The sequence below is a fragment of the Pyrus communis genome, chromosome 1 (genome assembly GCF_963583255.1).
Source record: "Pyrus communis chromosome 1, drPyrComm1.1, whole genome shotgun sequence".
NCBI lineage: Eukaryota > Viridiplantae > Streptophyta > Magnoliopsida > Rosales > Rosaceae > Pyrus > Pyrus communis.
The window spans coordinates 28,768,311-28,788,151 of record NC_084803.1 but is presented as its reverse complement, the minus strand read 5'-3'; positions in this window follow the sequence as shown (position 1 = coordinate 28,788,151).

Genomic DNA, 19,841 nt, shown 5'->3' with positions numbered 1-19,841 from the left:
GACGAATTTGAGAGAAATGATGGATGATTAAATAGCTAGAGGATTCTTTTCCACACATGATACATTCAAACACAAATTGATTTCCAGTTGCTTTTTCGATAAACAATGAACCTCAACATCCCAAATTAACCGTGACATCACTAATTAACCGTCAGATTCTCCTTTAGTTATTGGATTGGATGACATCATACGACAACCCAAAGCATTCTTCAAAAGTTCCCTACATGACATCATAATAGAGATACAATCAAAGATCATTACGTTCTATGAAAATCATAAGTATTGACAAAGCACTTGTAAATGTGACATCATGATACTTGTGCTAGGAATTCACTTAACATGATTGTGAAAACAACCTTAACTACTTGTGAATATTAGTTTGTAACGATTATGTGAAACTCCCTTATATTCTAGCACCAAATTCAAGCATGCAAATTAAGTAGGCCTCCCTAATCAACATACAATAATAAGTTATCCATCAAACGGTTAAGTAAATTGCATTCACAATTTATGAAATCACAACTGGAATTAATCAATTCATATCACAAACATAATCATGGTTTCAAAGCCTCTCCTAGCTAAAACGAGATTAGCCTCTCATGTTCACAACAAAACAAAGGAAACTTGAATGAAACATTGAAAACAAAAGATAGATTACACCTAAAAACGTTCCAACACTCCAATTTGAATGCAAAACGTCCAAGGCTTCTTTTTCTCCTCTTCTTCCTTGTAAAGCTGCGGCACACGAGTCTAGGGGTGATTTTGGATGGATTTCTGGGTTAAGGATGGATTTAGGTTGGTAGGGTGGTGCGGCAAAGGTTTAGGAATGGTGTATGAGTGTTTGGATGAAGGTATGGAAGTATGGAAGTGGTGGGAGAGTGGTTGATGGCTGCGGCAAAGGCTTCAGTGTTTGTGAATGATGGCAGATTGTATGAATGAGTGATTAGGGTTCTCTATGGGTGCGGCCTTGGGTATTTATTTGAAGGAAAGAATCCTAAGTTTTATTACATAGTTAAGGAAAGGATTGGACCCCAAATCCACAAGGAAAGGGAGACATAAAGTCAGAAATCAAAGGGAAAAAGGGAAGGAAACTTGTGGCCAATAAAGAGTGGGAAAGAGAATGTGTTTTAAGGCTGAATAAGGCAAGGATTTAGGATAGAATAGGTATGTAAGGTGAGGCCTTGAATAGGGTGGAAGAGGAATGTGAACTTGTGACACAAAATAGGAAATATGCATTCCCCTTGCACGGCAAGGAAGGGGAAGTCTAGGCAATGCACGGCAAAGGACATAAGGATGCAAGAAAGGTTCAATTTGTGTCCTAGAATGCATAAGAGTCCTTCAAAGTTGCTGGAAGATAGGGCTTGTAGGATTAGGAAAGGTCAAACCAAAATAGGAAACCTTGGCTTAACTTTCTTACTTCAAGTAGGAAACTTTCTTTGATTAGGAATCCTACTTTGATTAGGAATCCTTACATCTTTAGGTCTTCAATTTCGTCCATTGCTTTTGCTCCAAGCATATGTTATCCATTCCAAGTCCAATTTTACTCCAAAAGGCTCAAAAATGCACTTTTTTGCTTTCTTAACCATATGAACCTATAAACACACGAAAATAGTTTAAAATACTAAAATAACTATGAACTAACAACATAAATGTAAGAAAACAAGCTAACTAAGTCGCCTAAATATGCTCCTATCAAATTCCCCCACACTTAGCTTTTGCTAGTCCTCGAGCAAAACAAAACAAAAGAAACAAACAAAACAGAACAGACTCTAGACCTTCCAACATGTACCTCAGGGATTTCCAATGAACATGACACATTAAAGAACATCATTCCCACGGTTTTTAGTTTTCTTTACACTTGAGCAAACACTTAACCATAGTTACCACTTACTAGTTCACATTTCATCAATTAAAACAACATTTTGAATGTAGTAACATGCCTTAGAGAATTCCCTCAATTCCCCACTAGAATGCTCTCTATTTCCACACAGATTTTCTAACTACACTCCCTACACTAGGTATATATGAGAAGATTGATGTAAACATGTAGACTAACACTCACTTATGTTATAACAAAGAAAGCATTTTCTGCAATTATGACAATGACATGTATATGACCTCACGAATGGAATGCTACTACTTAGAACGAGAACCAGTGATTCTATATGCTCATACCAAATTCAAACTCCACATATTGAACACATAACATCAAGATAGAAGTTGAGGGTTGTAACGAGGCTAAGGGTATTGGCTAACAAAGAAAGGTAAAGGATAAACAAAGGTTCTTAAAACAATAGGAAGCAAAGTAATGAAATTGACACTTAAACTCACTTTTGATGGAAGAAATTAACTTTTAAACACAAGGGAAGATTCATGCAACATTTAGGGTCAAATTCAAACTTTTGGACCCTTTCTTCAACAACCAACACTTGTGAGTTCATTCTCACTTTTTTTTCAACTCTTTTTCTTTCTTTTTACAACTTTTCTCTTTTCTTTTTATTTTTCCACGAATTTTTTTTTCCTTCTTTGCCATGCCCTATTACCTTCCCCCACACTTGTTTTCTGCAATATATTGATCAAAAGGAATTCATTTTAAGTCATGCTTCACTATCCTTTAAGAACGAGGGTATGGAAAGTCCTAATCTAGGCTAGGTAAGGATAATGTGGCTAACAAAGAAAATAGGCTTGAAAAAGGCTCAAAAGGGTTAATCCTACAATACATATGCAAAAGGGTTTGGCTTTTTGGCTTTGGCTTAACTAACAACTTCATCTTATTTTATGTTATGCAATCAATATCATGCTTTGAATGAAATGGGCATGAGTTCTAGTATTTGGAACTATAATGATGAAATGCATTCTAAGTAGCAACCAAGCAAAGAATGATGAGATTATGCAACGACTTTAGAAAACAAGAAATCACAGATTATACTCTCCAAAGAACGTTTTAGGCTTAAGTCTCTCAGGGATGTAGCGTTAGTTTGAGTTCCTTCCTTCAAGCATGCTACAAAAACTGATTTTCTCATTGTGATTACATGTGAATTTGTAAACTATAACTATAACCAAGCATAAACCAAAGAGTAATTCAAACTTCCATCCATGTTTACAACATTCTTTAATAGTCATGCAATTAAAAACCAAATCCTCATCATTGTGTTGGAAGGTACCCTAAGGCACAAACAACACACACAAAACAAGTTTGAAACAACTCTTTTTGGGTTTTTCAAAACTATTTTGCAATTTTTTTTTTTTTTTGTAACTTTTTGTATTGTCTGATCCAAACACATGAAAACACTTCAAAACACACTAAAAACACTTAAAAACAGTGAGAAACAACATTAGAAGTGATAGGTGATAAAATCCCACGAAAATCATGCAAAAACAACTTGGTTACCCCCCACACTTAAATCAAACATTGTTCTTAATGTTTCAAATAAAGATTCACATTCAAACAAACAACACAAACTAACCAACATGACATAATAAAAACAATAAAGAGAGAAGGGTTTAGGAACGCAAATATGATTTTGTTGAATGAATTGTTGGGTGGCCTAAATCCTCTCTAGTTGAATGCATGGGTTGCCTCCCAAGAAGCCCTTGCTTTAACGTCTTGCAGCCAGACGAACTTTCTTCTTAGGTTCAAGTAGAACCCACGACATGGAGGGTGACATCCTCCACAATCTACCCTTCAACACTTTCATAATATGGCTTCAAACGATGCCCATTCACCTTGAAGTCTTGGCCATTCCTCAGGCTTTGGATTTGAACTGTACCATATGGAAAAACATTCGTAACAACAAAGGGGCCAATCCATTTAAAACGTAACTTACTGGGAAACAAACAAAGGCGAGAATTAAAAAGTAAAACTTTTTGCCCTATGGGGAAAGTTTTGCTACGAATCATCTTGTCATGGAAAACCTTGGTCTTCTCCTTGTAAATGCAAGCGTTCTCATAAGCTTTAAGCCGAATCTCTTCAAGTTCATTGAATTGAAGCTTCCTATGAATTCCAGCCGCATCTATGTCCATATTGAATGTTTTGATCGCCCAATGTGCCTTGTGTTCTAGCTCTACAGGAAGATGGCATGGTTTGCCATAGACAAGCCGAAATGGTGACATCCCAATGGGTGTTTTGTAGGCCGTACGATAGGCCTACAATGCATCCTCCAAACACAAGCTCCAATCTTTTCTTGTTGGCCCAACGGTCTTCTCCAAAATTTGCTTGATTTCCCTATTAGACACTGATAGGAGCATATTCATGCGACTTAAATGGCTTGTTCTCGTACATTTACGTTATGTTTCTTTAGTTATTTTAGTCCTTTATGCTTCTTTTGTGTGTTTTCAGGATAATAAGACGTGTTTGACGAAAGGATGCATTGTGGAGCGTTTTGGGGCTTTTTGGAGCACTATTGGGCTAAGGATGGATAGCTTATGCTTGGAGCCCAAGTGTTGGATGAAATTGAAGGCCTTGTATGCACTTGAGGACACAAAACAATGGCCCTAACCCAATTACATTCACCTTGCCATGGGCTTAACACAAACACCATTCCTTGCCATGCAAGGGGGAGCAATTTGGGTCCATTTCATGCACTTAAAACCTAGCCCAATTACACACCATTGCAGCCAAATCCATTCTTTGCCATGCACATTCATCACCAATACAACATGCATTCATCATCACAATCAAAACAGCCATTCTTAGCCGTGTAAACCCATTCCACTTCATTGCACATGCATCTTCATAAATCAACACCACTCATTGCACATGCATTCCATCCTTTAATTCACCCACATGCCCCTTTAAATCATTCAATCACACCATCACACATTCATTCTCCAACATTGCACATGCACTTTGCCTTTCATCATTGCACCACAAATCAATCAACACATGCATTCCCTTCACATTCACCCACATGCACATTCAATCATTCACTCATGCACCCTTTATTCTTCATCATTCCAGCCATGCACATTGATGCGAGAATTATACGCGCATAAATTAAACCCTCTTTTCGTCAAATTGTAGTATAAGTATAAGTAGGGATCGTTCTGGACCGGGGATTAGGAGGGATTGTTAACCACTTGGATTTGACTCAAAAACGTAAAATAACAATATAAAACACTATACTAGACTCAAAGAATGCAAAACTAAACTTTAAAACACTAAGACAAACCAAAAGACTCAAACATCACCCAAAACACTCAAAACTGCCTTAAAATCACTTTCTGGGAAGTTTTGAGCACTTTGGTGAATTTGGACGAAATTATGTAACAAAATGAATCAAAACACTTATAAACATAAACTAACTCAAAGAATGTAAAACTAAACACTTAAAACATTAAAACAAACCAAAAGACTCAAACATCACCCAAAACACTCAAAACTGCCTTAAAATCACTTTCTGGGCAGTTTTGAGCACTTTGGTGAATTTGGACGAAATTATGTAACAAAATGAATCAAAACACTTATAAACATAAACTAAAACACGTTCTACTAAATTGGACAATAAAGTAAAGGGGGATTGAGTTTTATACGAAATTAAATAAAATGTACAGATTCGAATTAAGACAGATAGTATATATGAATGTGATGAAATGGAATGAATGGATGGATGCTAGCCAAGGGGTTCATCTCCATACATGTTATACTTGCATAATAAATGATTTCCAATTGCATTTCAATAAACAATGATACTCAACACCCCAAGTTAACCGTGATGCACTAATTAACCTTCAAATCTTCCTAACGTTATTGAATTGGATGATGCATGCGACAATTCAAAACATTCCCCACAAGTCCTCAACATGAATGCATAGAAGAGGTACAAGCAAGAATCATTACGCTCTATGAAAATTATAAGTGTTGACGAGGCATTCGTTACTATGAATGCATGAAACTCTTGCCAAGAATTCGTTTAACGCGATTGTTTATAAGCAACCTCCACTACTTATGAATATAAGTTCGTAACTATTAGGTGAAACTCACTTATATTCTAGCGTCATATTCATGCATGAAAATTAAGCGTGCACTCTCAATAAACATACATAAATAAGTTATCAATAAAACGGTTAAACAAATTGAATCACAACTTATGAAACGCAATTAGAAGTAATCAAATCAAAATGCAAGCATAAACATATATTCGAATCACCCCCTAACCAAGGGGGGTTTAGTTCCTCATGGTACAAAACAAAGAGAATCAAAGAAACACCTAAACATTCCAACAACTCAAACTTGAATTGTATGAACGTTTAAGCCCTCTTATCATCCATTCCTCATTCGTACAAAACAAAGAGCATTGAAATTAAACATTGAAATCAAAGAAACACCTAAACATTCCAACAACTCAAACTTGAATTGTATGAACGTTTAGGCACTCTTCTCTTCCTCTTCGTTGTGGCACAAGGTCTAAGGTGAGTTTGATGGTGTGAATGGTTTGGGGAGTGGTGGAGATATGGAAGAGGAGTGGTGGAAATGGAAGGATGGTGTTTGGATTGTAAGGGAGAGCACGGCACAAGGGAGTTTGATGGTCTACATTTCTGCAATGGATGAGTGTATGGAAGAGTGTTTGGAATGGGTGAATTTCTGGCACAAAGGCCTTATTTCTGTGGTGAATGGATTGTGTATGAATGAGAATGAATGAATGAGTATTTATAGGTGAAATGGGGGGAACATGACAGCTAGGAACTTGGTGGAAATCTGAAATGGTGATGGGAGATGCATGTGGCTGTTTGTGCATGTGATTAAAGGGTGGAAATGCATGTGTTTTGACAGAAATGAAAGGGAATGCACGTTTTTGGTTGATTTCTGGTGGTTGTGAGGTGGAAATCTAGGTGGAAATGCATGTGGATTAAAGCTATGTGAATGATTAAGGTGAATGTGCATGAGTGCATGTGAAATCTGCCAAGATGCATGTGTTATGAAGTGGATTTTCTGCAAAGCAAGGTGAATGTGCATGTGATTAAATTAAAAGATGGAATGCATGTGAATATGATGGAAATCTGATTTCTTTGAAGATGCATGTGCAATGAAGTGGAATGACAGCTAGGTTATGATGATGAATGCATGTGAATATGATGGAAATCTGATTTCTTTGAAGATGCATGTGCAATGAAGTGGAATGACAGCTAGGTTATGATGATGAATGCATGTGGCTGATTTAATTGAATAGGAAAGCATGTGAAATGTTTGTGGTGAGTGAATGTTCATGTGAATTAAAGCTAAAGTGATGATGATAAGTGATAAGTGATAAGTGATATGATATGTGGTTATGATGTGATAAGTGGTTATGATAAGTGATAAGTGATATGATAAAGTGATGATGATAAGTGATAAGTGATAAGTGATATGATATGTGGTTATGATAAGTAATGGGAGCATGTGGGTTAATTAATGAAGGAAATGCATGTGCAATGACAATGTGTTAGAATGGATGTGTGTTATGCATGGGATGATTGGGATTAGGAAAGGTTTAAATGTCCTAAAACTAAAGAGAACAAGGTTCCAACACTATGGCTCCAATTAGGTCTTCAATTTCGTCCAACACTTTGACTCCAAGCATAAGCTATCCATCCTTAGTCCAAAAGTGCTCCAAAAATCTCCAAAATGCATCTTTTTGCTCCTTTAGCCCTTTGGACCTACAAACACACGAAAATAGCTTAAAGTACTAAAATAACTAAAGAAACATAACGTAAATGCACGAGAACAAGCCATTTAAGTCGCATGAATATGCTCCTATCAAATACCCCCACACTTATCTTTTGCTAGTCCTCGAGCAAAACAAAACAAAAGAAATAAAAAACAAAACGACACTGAACAAGAAAAACACAACCTAAACCTTCCAACAATCGTCTCAAGGATTTCCAATGCACATGACAAGTTAAAAATCATTAGTCCCATAGATTTTAGTCATCTTCACACTTAAGTACATTCTTAATCATAGTCACCACATATTATTTCACAATTAAGCATTTAAAACCATGTTTTGAATGTAGTAACATGCCTTAGAGAATTTGCTCAAATCCTTACAAGATATGCACTCGTTTTTCACACAGATTTTCTGACTACACTCCCTACACTAAGTTATATGTGAGAAGATTGATGTAAATATGAATTCTAACACTCACATATGTTATATCAAAGAAAGCATTTTCTGGATTTACGACAATGACATGAATATGATCTCATGAATTGAATGCTACTACTTAGAACGAGAACCAGTGATTCCATAAGCTCATATCAATTCCAAACTCCACATTATTGAACACATAACGATCAAGATAGAAGTCAAAGGTTGTAACGGGGCTTGGGGAGTTGGTTAACAATGAAAGGATAGGGAAAACAAACGTTCTTTAAGCAATAGTGAGCAAAGTATTGAATTAGGCACTTAGAATTCCCTTTAGAACGCAGAAGTCAACTTTGAACACCCAAGGGAAAGTCACACAAAACTTAGGGCCATATTCAAACTTTTTGGGCCCTTTCTTCAACAATCACACTTGTGAGTCCATTCTCACTTATTTTCACTCTTTTTCTTTCTTTTCTTCTTCTTTTTTTTTTCACATTTTTTTTTTCTTTTTCCCGTGCCTCCTTTAAGACTTAGGCACATACATACACACAAAAATCCCTTCCCCCACACTTATTTTCTGCAACATATTAATCAAAAGGAATTCATTATCCGTCATGCTTACTATGCTTCAAGAACAAGGGTACGAATGGTCCTAATCTAGGCTAGGTAAGGGGTGATGTGGTTAGCAGAGAAAATAGGCTAAACGAGGTTCAACGGGGTTAAAACTAATAACAAATACGAAATATGGGAAGTAAGGCTATTTGGTTAGGGTGGCAACTACACAACTTCATCTTGATATATGTTATGCAATTCAATGTCATGCTTTGAATGAAACGGATATAAGTTCTAGCATTTAGTTCTATCATGATACGATTGCATTCTAAGTAGCAACCAAGTAAGGAATAATGAGATCATGCAACAACTTTAGAAAACAAAGAATCACAGAAAATAACTCTCCAACGAAGGTAATGGCTCGAGTCTCACAGGGTTGTAGCGTTTGTTTGAGTTCCTTCCTTCAAGCATGTTACTAAAACGAATTTTTCTTTTATGATTGCATGTGAAGTCATACATTATAACCATAACCAAGCAAAAAAAATACCAAGAGTAAATCAAACTTTTCTCTATGTTAATAACTCTTTTTAACCGTCATGCAATTACAAACCAAATCCTTATCATTGTGTTGGAAGGTATACTAAGACACAAACACACAAAAACGACTCAAAACACTCTTTTTAGGCTTTTTAAAACACGTTTTTCAAATTTTTATGTGATTTTCGGAGTTATAAAAACAAAACAAACTAAAACACTCTAAAACAACTTAAAAACATCTTAAAACAGCAAGGAACAACATTTGAAGTTATGGGTGATAAAATCCCATGAATTTGCATCAAATATACTTAGTTACCCCCCCACACTTAAATCAAACATTGTCCTCAATGTTTTAAGCATAGATTCACACAAAACATAAGTAAACACACAAAAAGCAACTAAACATACTAAACATGGCAGAATGTAATTAACAAAGAGAAGAGTTTTAGGGACGCAAATCTGGTTATGGAGTGTAAATTCCCTCTTCTCCTTGGTAATTGCATTGAGGCTTTGATCATAGTGACTCCACAGGCTTACTCTTGAACTGGTTTCCGCCCATCATTGATTTTCCTTTGTGCTACTCTTGATCTGGGCAGCAGGATTCTTTTGGTCTCCCCCGAAGGTCTGAGCTTACTCCTTTGGTCTGTTTCTTTGTTCAATCTTTCCAATTCGTATTGAAAAGGGTTGGAGGATAACTCAGCCTAAGTTTGTCTCCACATGCTTCAATGTATCATTTTCACTTGCCTTACTCGCTCCCCTTTGCAGAAGTGGTCCCTTCTCTGGAAGTGTATCAACCGTTGAAGATGACTACTCGAGAGCAACGCTAGGTAAGCAATCAGGAATAGATTCCAGCCAGTTGGCTCCAGATCGGAAGACTGACTCCAAGTGCCGGCTGATTGCTTCTTTTACTTTGCCATGCGAGTAAGAACAAGGACAAAGAAAAAGACAGGGAAAGAGCATGATATGAGATACTTTTGCTTTAGACCTTGATGATATGAGATACCTTTGCTTTTGAAGAAACGGCGAATGAAGCAGCACATGTATTTGTTGTGGTTGTCTCCACATGCTTCGACCGACCGTTTCCTTCTGCCTCATTTGTACTCCAGGTTTCTGGTATCTTCTTTGGGGGAGAAAAAATTGAGTATTTCAAGAGGCTTTGCTGGGAGTGCGCCCTCAGAGGTGAGAGAGAGTTGGGCATTTTCTTCAGGTTTGCCTTGCCATAAAAGACGAAGGTCGACATATATAGAGATAATATCAAGTGGTGGTACTGTGTTTTTACCCTTGTCGACAAATGTCTCTTCGATATCTGAACGACGCCTCTTTGATTTCTGAGCAGGCGCCCTTTCGATTTCTGAACGACGCCCCTTTGCTTTCTGAACGACACGTAGTAGTGCGTATGCGGCTCCTTTTGACAAAGCTGCACGCGTTTTCTGAAAAGCAGAGAAAGCATCGCCGAACTTTGCGCTTGTCGGCTAAAGATGTGTAGTTGCGATGATGGCCTCCACGTGTTGTCTGAAAAGAAGAATTCTTTTGACAAAGTTGAACGCGTCTTCTGAAAAGCCGAGAAAGCGTTGCCTAAATTACGCCGGAAATTCCGGCTTTTTGAATTGGTGGACGCGTCGCCTTGGCTTTTTTATTGAGCTATCGATCACCACAACAAACACACTCTGAAGATTTCCCATTCTTGAAAATCGACTCCGGCCCTTTGAAATTTAACTCCATCCCTTCTCTTTGAACACTTTTGAAAAATGGCAAACTCATCGAACCTTAGCTTGGAATTGAGCCTTAGCAGTGATACGGGCGCGCCGCGTCAAGGTAACGTATGGCGCCCTTCTTTCTTATCTTCTAATGGTCTTCTTACAGGTGAAGACTCCGTGATGCAGGACGCCACAACAGCTACAATAGTAGCTAGGAACCTCCTCACTCCAAAAGATAGTAGGCTGCTGTCAGGACGGTCCGATGAGTTGGCCGTTCAAGAGTCCCTCGCACTTAGTGTTCAGTGTGCGAGCTTTGTGTCCAACATGGGCCAACGCCTGCTTGCCCGCTCCCGTCAGGTGGAATCATTGATGGCGGAGGTGGAAAGTCTTAAGCAAGAGATCCAGCAGCTTAAGTACGAGAATAGAAGTTTGCACGTGCTTGCCAACAACTATTCGACGGGCATGAAGAGGAAGCTTAATGAGCTGCAAGAGTTTGAAGGTCGGATTCACAGTGACCGTCAAAGGTTTTCGTCTTTCCTCCAGAGGCACCTTTTTCCTGGCTCATCCAGCGCTTGGCCAAGTCTTGAGGCCTGGAATGCTCTAGCTCCGATGCCTCCCGCTCCGATGCCTTCCGCTCCGATGCCTTCCGCTTCGATGCCTTCCGCTCCGATGCCTTCCGCTTCAAAGCCTTCCGCTACTATGCCTTCCGCTCCGACGACGTAAACAACCTTTGTGAAGCTCCATCTTTCTCCAAGTTTAGTATCTTTTTTTTTTTTTTTTTTTTTTTTTTTTTTTTTTTTTTTGAACATGCTTTGTTTTATTCAGTGCATTGGGTTGCCTCCCAAGTAGCGCTCTCTATTACGTCTTGCAGCCGGACGAAGAACCCAATCACTCCAGGATATGTTCACGAATCGGATGAGAACTCCGAGTCATAAACAAGTACCTAAAACAAGAAACAAAACAAGATTAAGAATCTGGAATAAAATAAAAACAAACGAAAATAAAACAATCCAAGGGATTAGCAAATTTTCTAATCCCCGGCAACGGCGCCAAAATTTGATGCGAGAATTATACGCGCATAAATTAAACCCTCTTTTCGTCAAATTGTAGTATAAGTATAAGTAGGGATCGTTCTGGACCGGGGATTAGGAGGGATTGTTAACCACTTGGATTTGACTCAAAAACGTAAAATAACAATATAAAACACTATACTAGACTCAAAGAATGCAAAACTAAACTTTAAAACACTAAGACAAACCAAAAGACTCAAACATCACCCAAAACACTCAAAACTGCCTTAAAATCACTTTCTGGGAAGTTTTGAGCACTTTGGTGAATTTGGACGAAATTATGTAACAAAATGAATCAAAACACTTATAAACATAAACTAACTCAAAGAATGTAAAACTAAACACTTAAAACATTAAAACAAACCAAAAGACTCAAACATCACCCAAAACACTCAAAACTGCCTTAAAATCACTTTCTGGGCAGTTTTGAGCACTTTGGTGAATTTGGACGAAATTATGTAACAAAATGAATCAAAACACTTATAAACATAAACTAAAACACGTTCTACTAAATTGGACAATAAAGTAAAGGGGGATTGAGTTTTATACGAAATTAAATAAAATGTACAGATTCGAATTAAGACAGATAGTATATATGAATGTGATGAAATGGAATGAATGGATGGATGCTAGCCAAGGGGTTCATCTCCATACATGTTATACTTGCATAATAAATGATTTCCAATTGCATTTCAATAAACAATGATACTCAACACCCCAAGTTAACCGTGATGCACTAATTAACCTTCAAATCTTCCTAACGTTATTGAATTGGATGATGCATGCGACAATTCAAAACATTCCCCACAAGTCCTCAACATGAATGCATAGAAGAGGTACAAGCAAGAATCATTACGCTCTATGAAAATTATAAGTGTTGACGAGGCATTCGTTACTATGAATGCATGAAACTCTTGCCAAGAATTCGTTTAACGCGATTGTTTATAAGCAACCTCCACTACTTATGAATATAAGTTCGTAACTATTAGGTGAAACTCACTTATATTCTAGCGTCATATTCATGCATGAAAATTAAGCGTGCACTCTCAATAAACATACATAAATAAGTTATCAATAAAACGGTTAAACAAATTGAATCACAACTTATGAAACGCAATTAGAAGTAATCAAATCAAAATGCAAGCATAAACATATATTCGAATCACCCCCTAACCAAGGGGGGTTTAGTTCCTCATGGTACAAAACAAAGAGAATCAAAGAAACACCTAAACATTCCAACAACTCAAACTTGAATTGTATGAACGTTTAAGCCCTCTTATCATCCATTCCTCATTCGTACAAAACAAAGAGCATTGAAATTAAACATTGAAATCAAAGAAACACCTAAACATTCCAACAACTCAAACTTGAATTGTATGAACGTTTAGGCACTCTTCTCTTCCTCTTCGTTGTGGCACAAGGTCTAAGGTGAGTTTGATGGTGTGAATGGTTTGGGGAGTGGTGGAGATATGGAAGAGGAGTGGTGGAAATGGAAGGATGGTGTTTGGATTGTAAGGGAGAGCACGGCACAAGGGAGTTTGATGGTCTACATTTCTGCAATGGATGAGTGTATGGAAGAGTGTTTGGAATGGGTGAATTTCTGGCACAAAGGCCTTATTTCTGTGGTGAATGGATTGTGTATGAATGAGAATGAATGAATGAGTATTTATAGGTGAAATGGGGGGAACATGACAGCTAGGAACTTGGTGGAAATCTGAAATGGTGATGGGAGATGCATGTGGCTGTTTGTGCATGTGATTAAAGGGTGGAAATGCATGTGTTTTGACAGAAATGAAAGGGAATGCACGTTTTTGGTTGATTTCTGGTGGTTGTGAGGTGGAAATCTAGGTGGAAATGCATGTGGATTAAAGCTATGTGAATGATTAAGGTGAATGTGCATGAGTGCATGTGAAATCTGCCAAGATGCATGTGTTATGAAGTGGATTTTCTGCAAAGCAAGGTGAATGTGCATGTGATTAAATTAAAAGATGGAATGCATGTGAATATGATGGAAATCTGATTTCTTTGAAGATGCATGTGCAATGAAGTGGAATGACAGCTAGGTTATGATGATGAATGCATGTGAATATGATGGAAATCTGATTTCTTTGAAGATGCATGTGCAATGAAGTGGAATGACAGCTAGGTTATGATGATGAATGCATGTGGCTGATTTAATTGAATAGGAAAGCATGTGAAATGTTTGTGGTGAGTGAATGTTCATGTGAATTAAAGCTAAAGTGATGATGATAAGTGATAAGTGATAAGTGATATGATATGTGGTTATGATGTGATAAGTGGTTATGATAAGTGATAAGTGATATGATAAAGTGATGATGATAAGTGATAAGTGATAAGTGATATGATATGTGGTTATGATAAGTAATGGGAGCATGTGGGTTAATTAATGAAGGAAATGCATGTGCAATGACAATGTGTTAGAATGGATGTGTGTTATGCATGGGATGATTGGGATTAGGAAAGGTTTAAATGTCCTAAAACTAAAGAGAACAAGGTTCCAACACTTTGGCTCCAATTAGGTCTTCAATTTCGTCCAACACTTTGACTCCAAGCATAAGCTATCCATCCTTAGCCCAAAAGTGCTCCAAAAATCTCCAAAATGCATCTTTTTGCTCCTTTAGCCCTTTGGACCTACAAACACACGAAAATAGCTTAAAGTACTAAAATAACTAAAGAAACATAACGTAAATGCACGAGAACAAGCCATTTAAGTCGCATGAATATGCTCCTATCACACATTTAATCATTCATTTCCCAACTCAATACCGTGCCTTTCACTCCCATTTCCAGCATGCATTCACATGCATTTTCAGCACCTACACACCTCACACACATGCAATTCCAGCACCAACAAGCATCATTGCCGTGTACCCCTTATGCATTTCCAGCTTTCACATGTTTTCCTAGCTGTTTTCCATCATTAACAAGCCACATGCATTCTAAACAAACAGCCATATACACCTCCACTCCTCCTATAAAAACCCTTGCATTCATTCATTCAAAATGATCTCATTTTCATACACAACACACCACAAACACATCCAATCTTCCCTCATTGCCGTGAGCTCCCATTCCCTTATAATCCAAACACCACTCCTCTTCCATTTCCATCACTCCCCAAACCATTCACACCATCAAACTATCCTTAGACCTCGTGCTACAACAAAGAGGAAGAGAAGCGGGCCTAAACGTTCATACAATTCAAGTTGAGTTGTTGGAATGTTTAGGTGTTTCTTTTCCTTCGAATTCAATGTTTAATTTCAATTCTCTTTTCCTTCGAAATATATGTTTATGCTTGCATTTTGATTTGATTACTTCCAATTGCGTTTCATAAGTTGTGGATTCAATTTGTTTAACTGTTTGATTGATAACCTATTTATGTATGTTTATTGAGAGTGCACGCTTAATTTTCATGCATGAATATGACGCTAGAATATAAGTGAGTTTCACCTAATCGTTATGAACTTATATTCACAAGTAGTGGAGGTTGCTTATAAACAATCGCGTTAAATAAATTCTTGGCATAAGTTTCATGCAATCATAGTAACGAATGCCTCGTCAACACTTATAGTTTTCAAAGAACTTAATGATTCTTGCTTGTATCTCTATTATGCAATTCATGTAGGGAACTTGTGGGGAATGCTTTGGGTTGTCGTATGCAATCATCCAATTCATTAACTTAAGGAAAACTTGACGGTTAATTTAAGCGGACCTAATTAACCCGGGGTGATGAGTTTCTTAATTTATGCAATTGGAAATCGTTTTATTATGCAAGTTTAACATATGTGGAGATGAACCCCTTAGCTAGCATTCATCCATTCAATTCCATCACATTCATATTTACATTCTGCTTTAATTTACAATCTGTGCATTTAGTTCAATTTAGTCTAAAACTCAATCCCCTTTACTTTCTTATTCTTTAATGCTTAGAATCTGTTTAGTTTATGTTTTAAAGCATTTTTGAATTCTTTGAGTCTAGTATAGTGTTTTATATTGTGTTTTTACGTTTTTGAGTCAAATCCAAGTGATTAACAATCCCTCCTAATCCCCGGTCTAGAACGATCCCTACTTACATCATTTCTACAATTGTCAAAAAGAGGGTTTAATTTGTGTGCGTATAATTCTCGCACCAAATTTTGGCGCCGTTGCCGGGGATTAGAAAATTTGCTAATCCCTTGGATTGTTTGTTTTTGTTATGTATTTTAGATTTAGTTTTTTTTATTTGTGTTTTGTTTGTTGAATTCAAGTACTAGAGAAGAACAACATGGCACTTGATAATGCTTCTCTTTTGTCACAGCTCATGGAAAGGTCCCAAATGCAAAGAGTTGATATATTTAATCTTCAATCAAGGAATAACGTGTTTTCCAATACTTACAATTCGGATTGGAGTGATCGTTCAAACTCTATGTGGTGGGAACCTCAAAATGCTCAACAAGGAGGATATTGGCAGCCACCACAACCTCATATTCAATATGCCCAACCAAACTCAAGTTCGTCAATAGATTATAATCAAAAGCTTAATGAATTAATTTGTTTGGTGCAGGGCTCACAAAATCAAGACAATGAGGCTCAACAAGAAGGATATTGGCAGCCATATGAGGAGTTTTATTCAACGCCTATGCAGCCACCACAAGGGTTGGACCATTTGGAAAAGCAAATTGGGCAGATCGCGGAGTTCGTAGGACAGTTTCGAGACCAAGGCGAACTCCCTAGTTCAACCATTGCAAATCAGAAGGGAGAATTTGAAACCACCAATGCTATCACGTTGAGAAGTGACAAGGAGGTTGGAACGGACCCTCAACCATCAAAATCAAATCACAAGGAAGAGGAATACACCCAACCCACGGCAAGGGTGGAAACACCTTTACCGGAGGCACCTATTGCTCCTATGCCATCTAATTCAGGTATGGTTGTTCCAAATTTCATTATTTTTAACCCCGTTCCAACAAGTATCCCTATTCCTTGCAGATTCATGACTTCCAAGGAAGAAGAAGGTGAAAAAGACATCTTGGAAGCCCTTCCAAAGGTGACAAGTAGGGAATGTCATGAATTCATCAAAGAGGACGTTCTTGAAACCACAAAATCCAAAGAAGTTAAATTTGATGACATTGGACAAGTCATAATCATCACTTGCAATCTGGCCAAGTCCAATATCCCTGAAACTTTCAAAGGAGTGGTGTTTGTCATTGAGTTCTTGTCGGACAAAACAAGTAAGTCCTCTTTTCCAAATTCCATTACATTTTATACTAACTTGCTGTTTTTTATGAATCAGGCACCTACACTAGAATTCAAACCAATGCCGGTTCACTTCAAGTATCACCTTCCATTCAAGGACCAATTCCATGCCGTTTGATTTTATTTATTTTAAAAAAAAAAAAAAAAAAAAGATACTAAACATGGAGAAAGATGGAGCCTTCACAAATGATGTTTACGTGAAGCCCCACTACGAGGCGTCGGAGCAGAAGGCGTCGGAGCAGAAGGCATCGGAGCAGAAGGCATCGAAGCAGGAGGCATCGGAGCGGGAGGCATCGGAACGGGAGGCATTGGAGCTAGAGCATTCCAGGCCTCAATACTGGGTGGAACGCTGGATGACCCAGGAAAAAGGTGCCTCTGGAGATAAGCAGCAAGCTTTTGACGGTCACTTTGAATCCGACCTTCAGATTCTTGCAGCTCATCAAGCTTCCTCTTCATGCCCGCCGAATAGTTATTTGCAAGCACATGCAAACTTCTATTCTCGTACTTAAGCTGTTTGATCTCCTGCTTAAGACTTTCCACCTCTGCCATCAATGATTCCACCTGACGGGAGCGGGCAAGCAAGCGTTGGCCCATGTTGGACACAGAGCTCGCACACTGAACACTAAGAGCGAGGGACTCTTGAACGGCCAACTCATCGGACCGTCCTGACAGCAGCCTACTATCTTTTGGAGTGAGGAGGTTCCTAGCTACTATTGTAGGTGTTGTGGCGTCCTGCATCACGGAGTCTTCACCTGTAAGAAGACCGTTAGAAGATAAAAAAGAAGGGCGCCATACATTACCTTGACGGGGCGCAACCGGATCGCTGCTGAGACTCAAATCTAAGTTAAGGTTCGATGAGTTAGTCATTTTTCAAAGGTGTTCAATGAGAAAAGAAGGATGGAGTAAATTTTCAAAAGGCCGGAGATAATTTTCAGGAATGGGCAATCTTCAGAGTGTGTATGATGTGGTGATCGATAGCTCTATAAAAAGCCAAGGCGACGCGTCCACCGATTCAAAAAGCTGAAATTTCCGGCGTAAGTTAGGCGACGCTTTCTCGGCTTTTCAGAAGACGCGTTCAACGTTGTCAAAAGATTTCTTCTTTTCAGAAAACACGTGGAGGCCATCATCGCAACTACACATATTTAGCCGACAAGCGCAAAGTTCGGCGACGCTTTCTCTGCTTTTCAGAAAACGCGTGCAGCTTTGTCAAAAGGAGTCGCATCTGCACTACCACGTGTCGTTCAGAAAGCGAAGGGGCTGATAGGAGCATATTCATGCGACCTAAATGGCTTGTTCTCGTGCATTTACGTTATGTTTCTTTAGTTATTTTAGTACTTTAAGCTATTTTCATGTGTTTGTAGGTCCAAAGGGCTAAAGGAGCAAAAAGATGCATTTTGGAGACTTTTGGAGCACTTTTGGGCTAAGGATGGATAGCTTATGCTTGGAGCCAATCAACACATGCATCCACATGCATTCACCCTTTAAACCATTAAATCCACATGCTTTCCTATTCAATTAAATCAGCCACATGCATTCATCATCATAACCTAGCTGTCATTCCACTTCATTGCACATGCATCTTCAAATAAACCAGCCATTCCACATGCATATTCAACCTAGCTGTCATTACACATGCATTCACTCTTTAATTCACATGCATTTACTCTTTAATTCACATGCAAAACACCTTCATTCCAGCCACAATCCACATGCATCTTCCATAAATCAAATCAGCCACATTCACCACCACATTCACTCATTGCCGTGCACATTCACTCACCACAAACATTCCACATGCATTCATCAACATATCTAGTTGTCACTCACATGCATTTCCTTCATCATTTCCAACCCACATGTCCCTTTAATCATTCAAACATACACCCATTCACCACCAGAAATCATCATTGCCGTGAGTTCCCATCAGATTTCCATCATATTCACATGCATTCCATCCTTTAAAACATTGCACATGCACTCCCTTTAATTAATTAAGCCACATGCACTCCCATCCATTTCATCATTGCAGCCAACACATGCTTTCACATGCATTTTCAGATTGTCCCCTTGCACATGCAGCCACATATTCATTGCACATGCAATTCCAACCCACATGCATCCTTTAATCATTCAAACATGCAGCCACATTCCCTCCTAGCTGTCATGTTCCCCCCATTTCACCTATAAATAAGCATCCATTGCATTCATTCTCATTCATCCTTCCACATTTCAGAATGTAGACATCAAAACTCCCTTGTGCCGTGCCCTCCCTTACAATCCAAACACCATTCTTCCATATTCAGAAATTCACCAAAACCCCTCCCCCTTTGCCGTGCAAATCCACCACTTCCCTACTAATCCAAACACCACAAAAACAATCCATTGCCGTGCCTATCACTCCTCACAAATCCTTAGACCTTGTGATACAACAACGAGGAAGAGAAGAGTGCCTAAACATTCATACAATTCATGTTTGAGTTGTTGGAATGTTTAGGTGTTTCTTTGATTTCAATGGTTAAATTCAATTCTCTTTGTTTTGTACGTATGAGGAATGGAAGAGAAGAGTGCCTAAACGTTCATACAATTCAAGTTTGAGTTGTTGGAATGTTTAGGTGTTTCTTTGATTTCAAAGTTATGAGGAACTAAACCCCCCCTTGGCTAGGGGG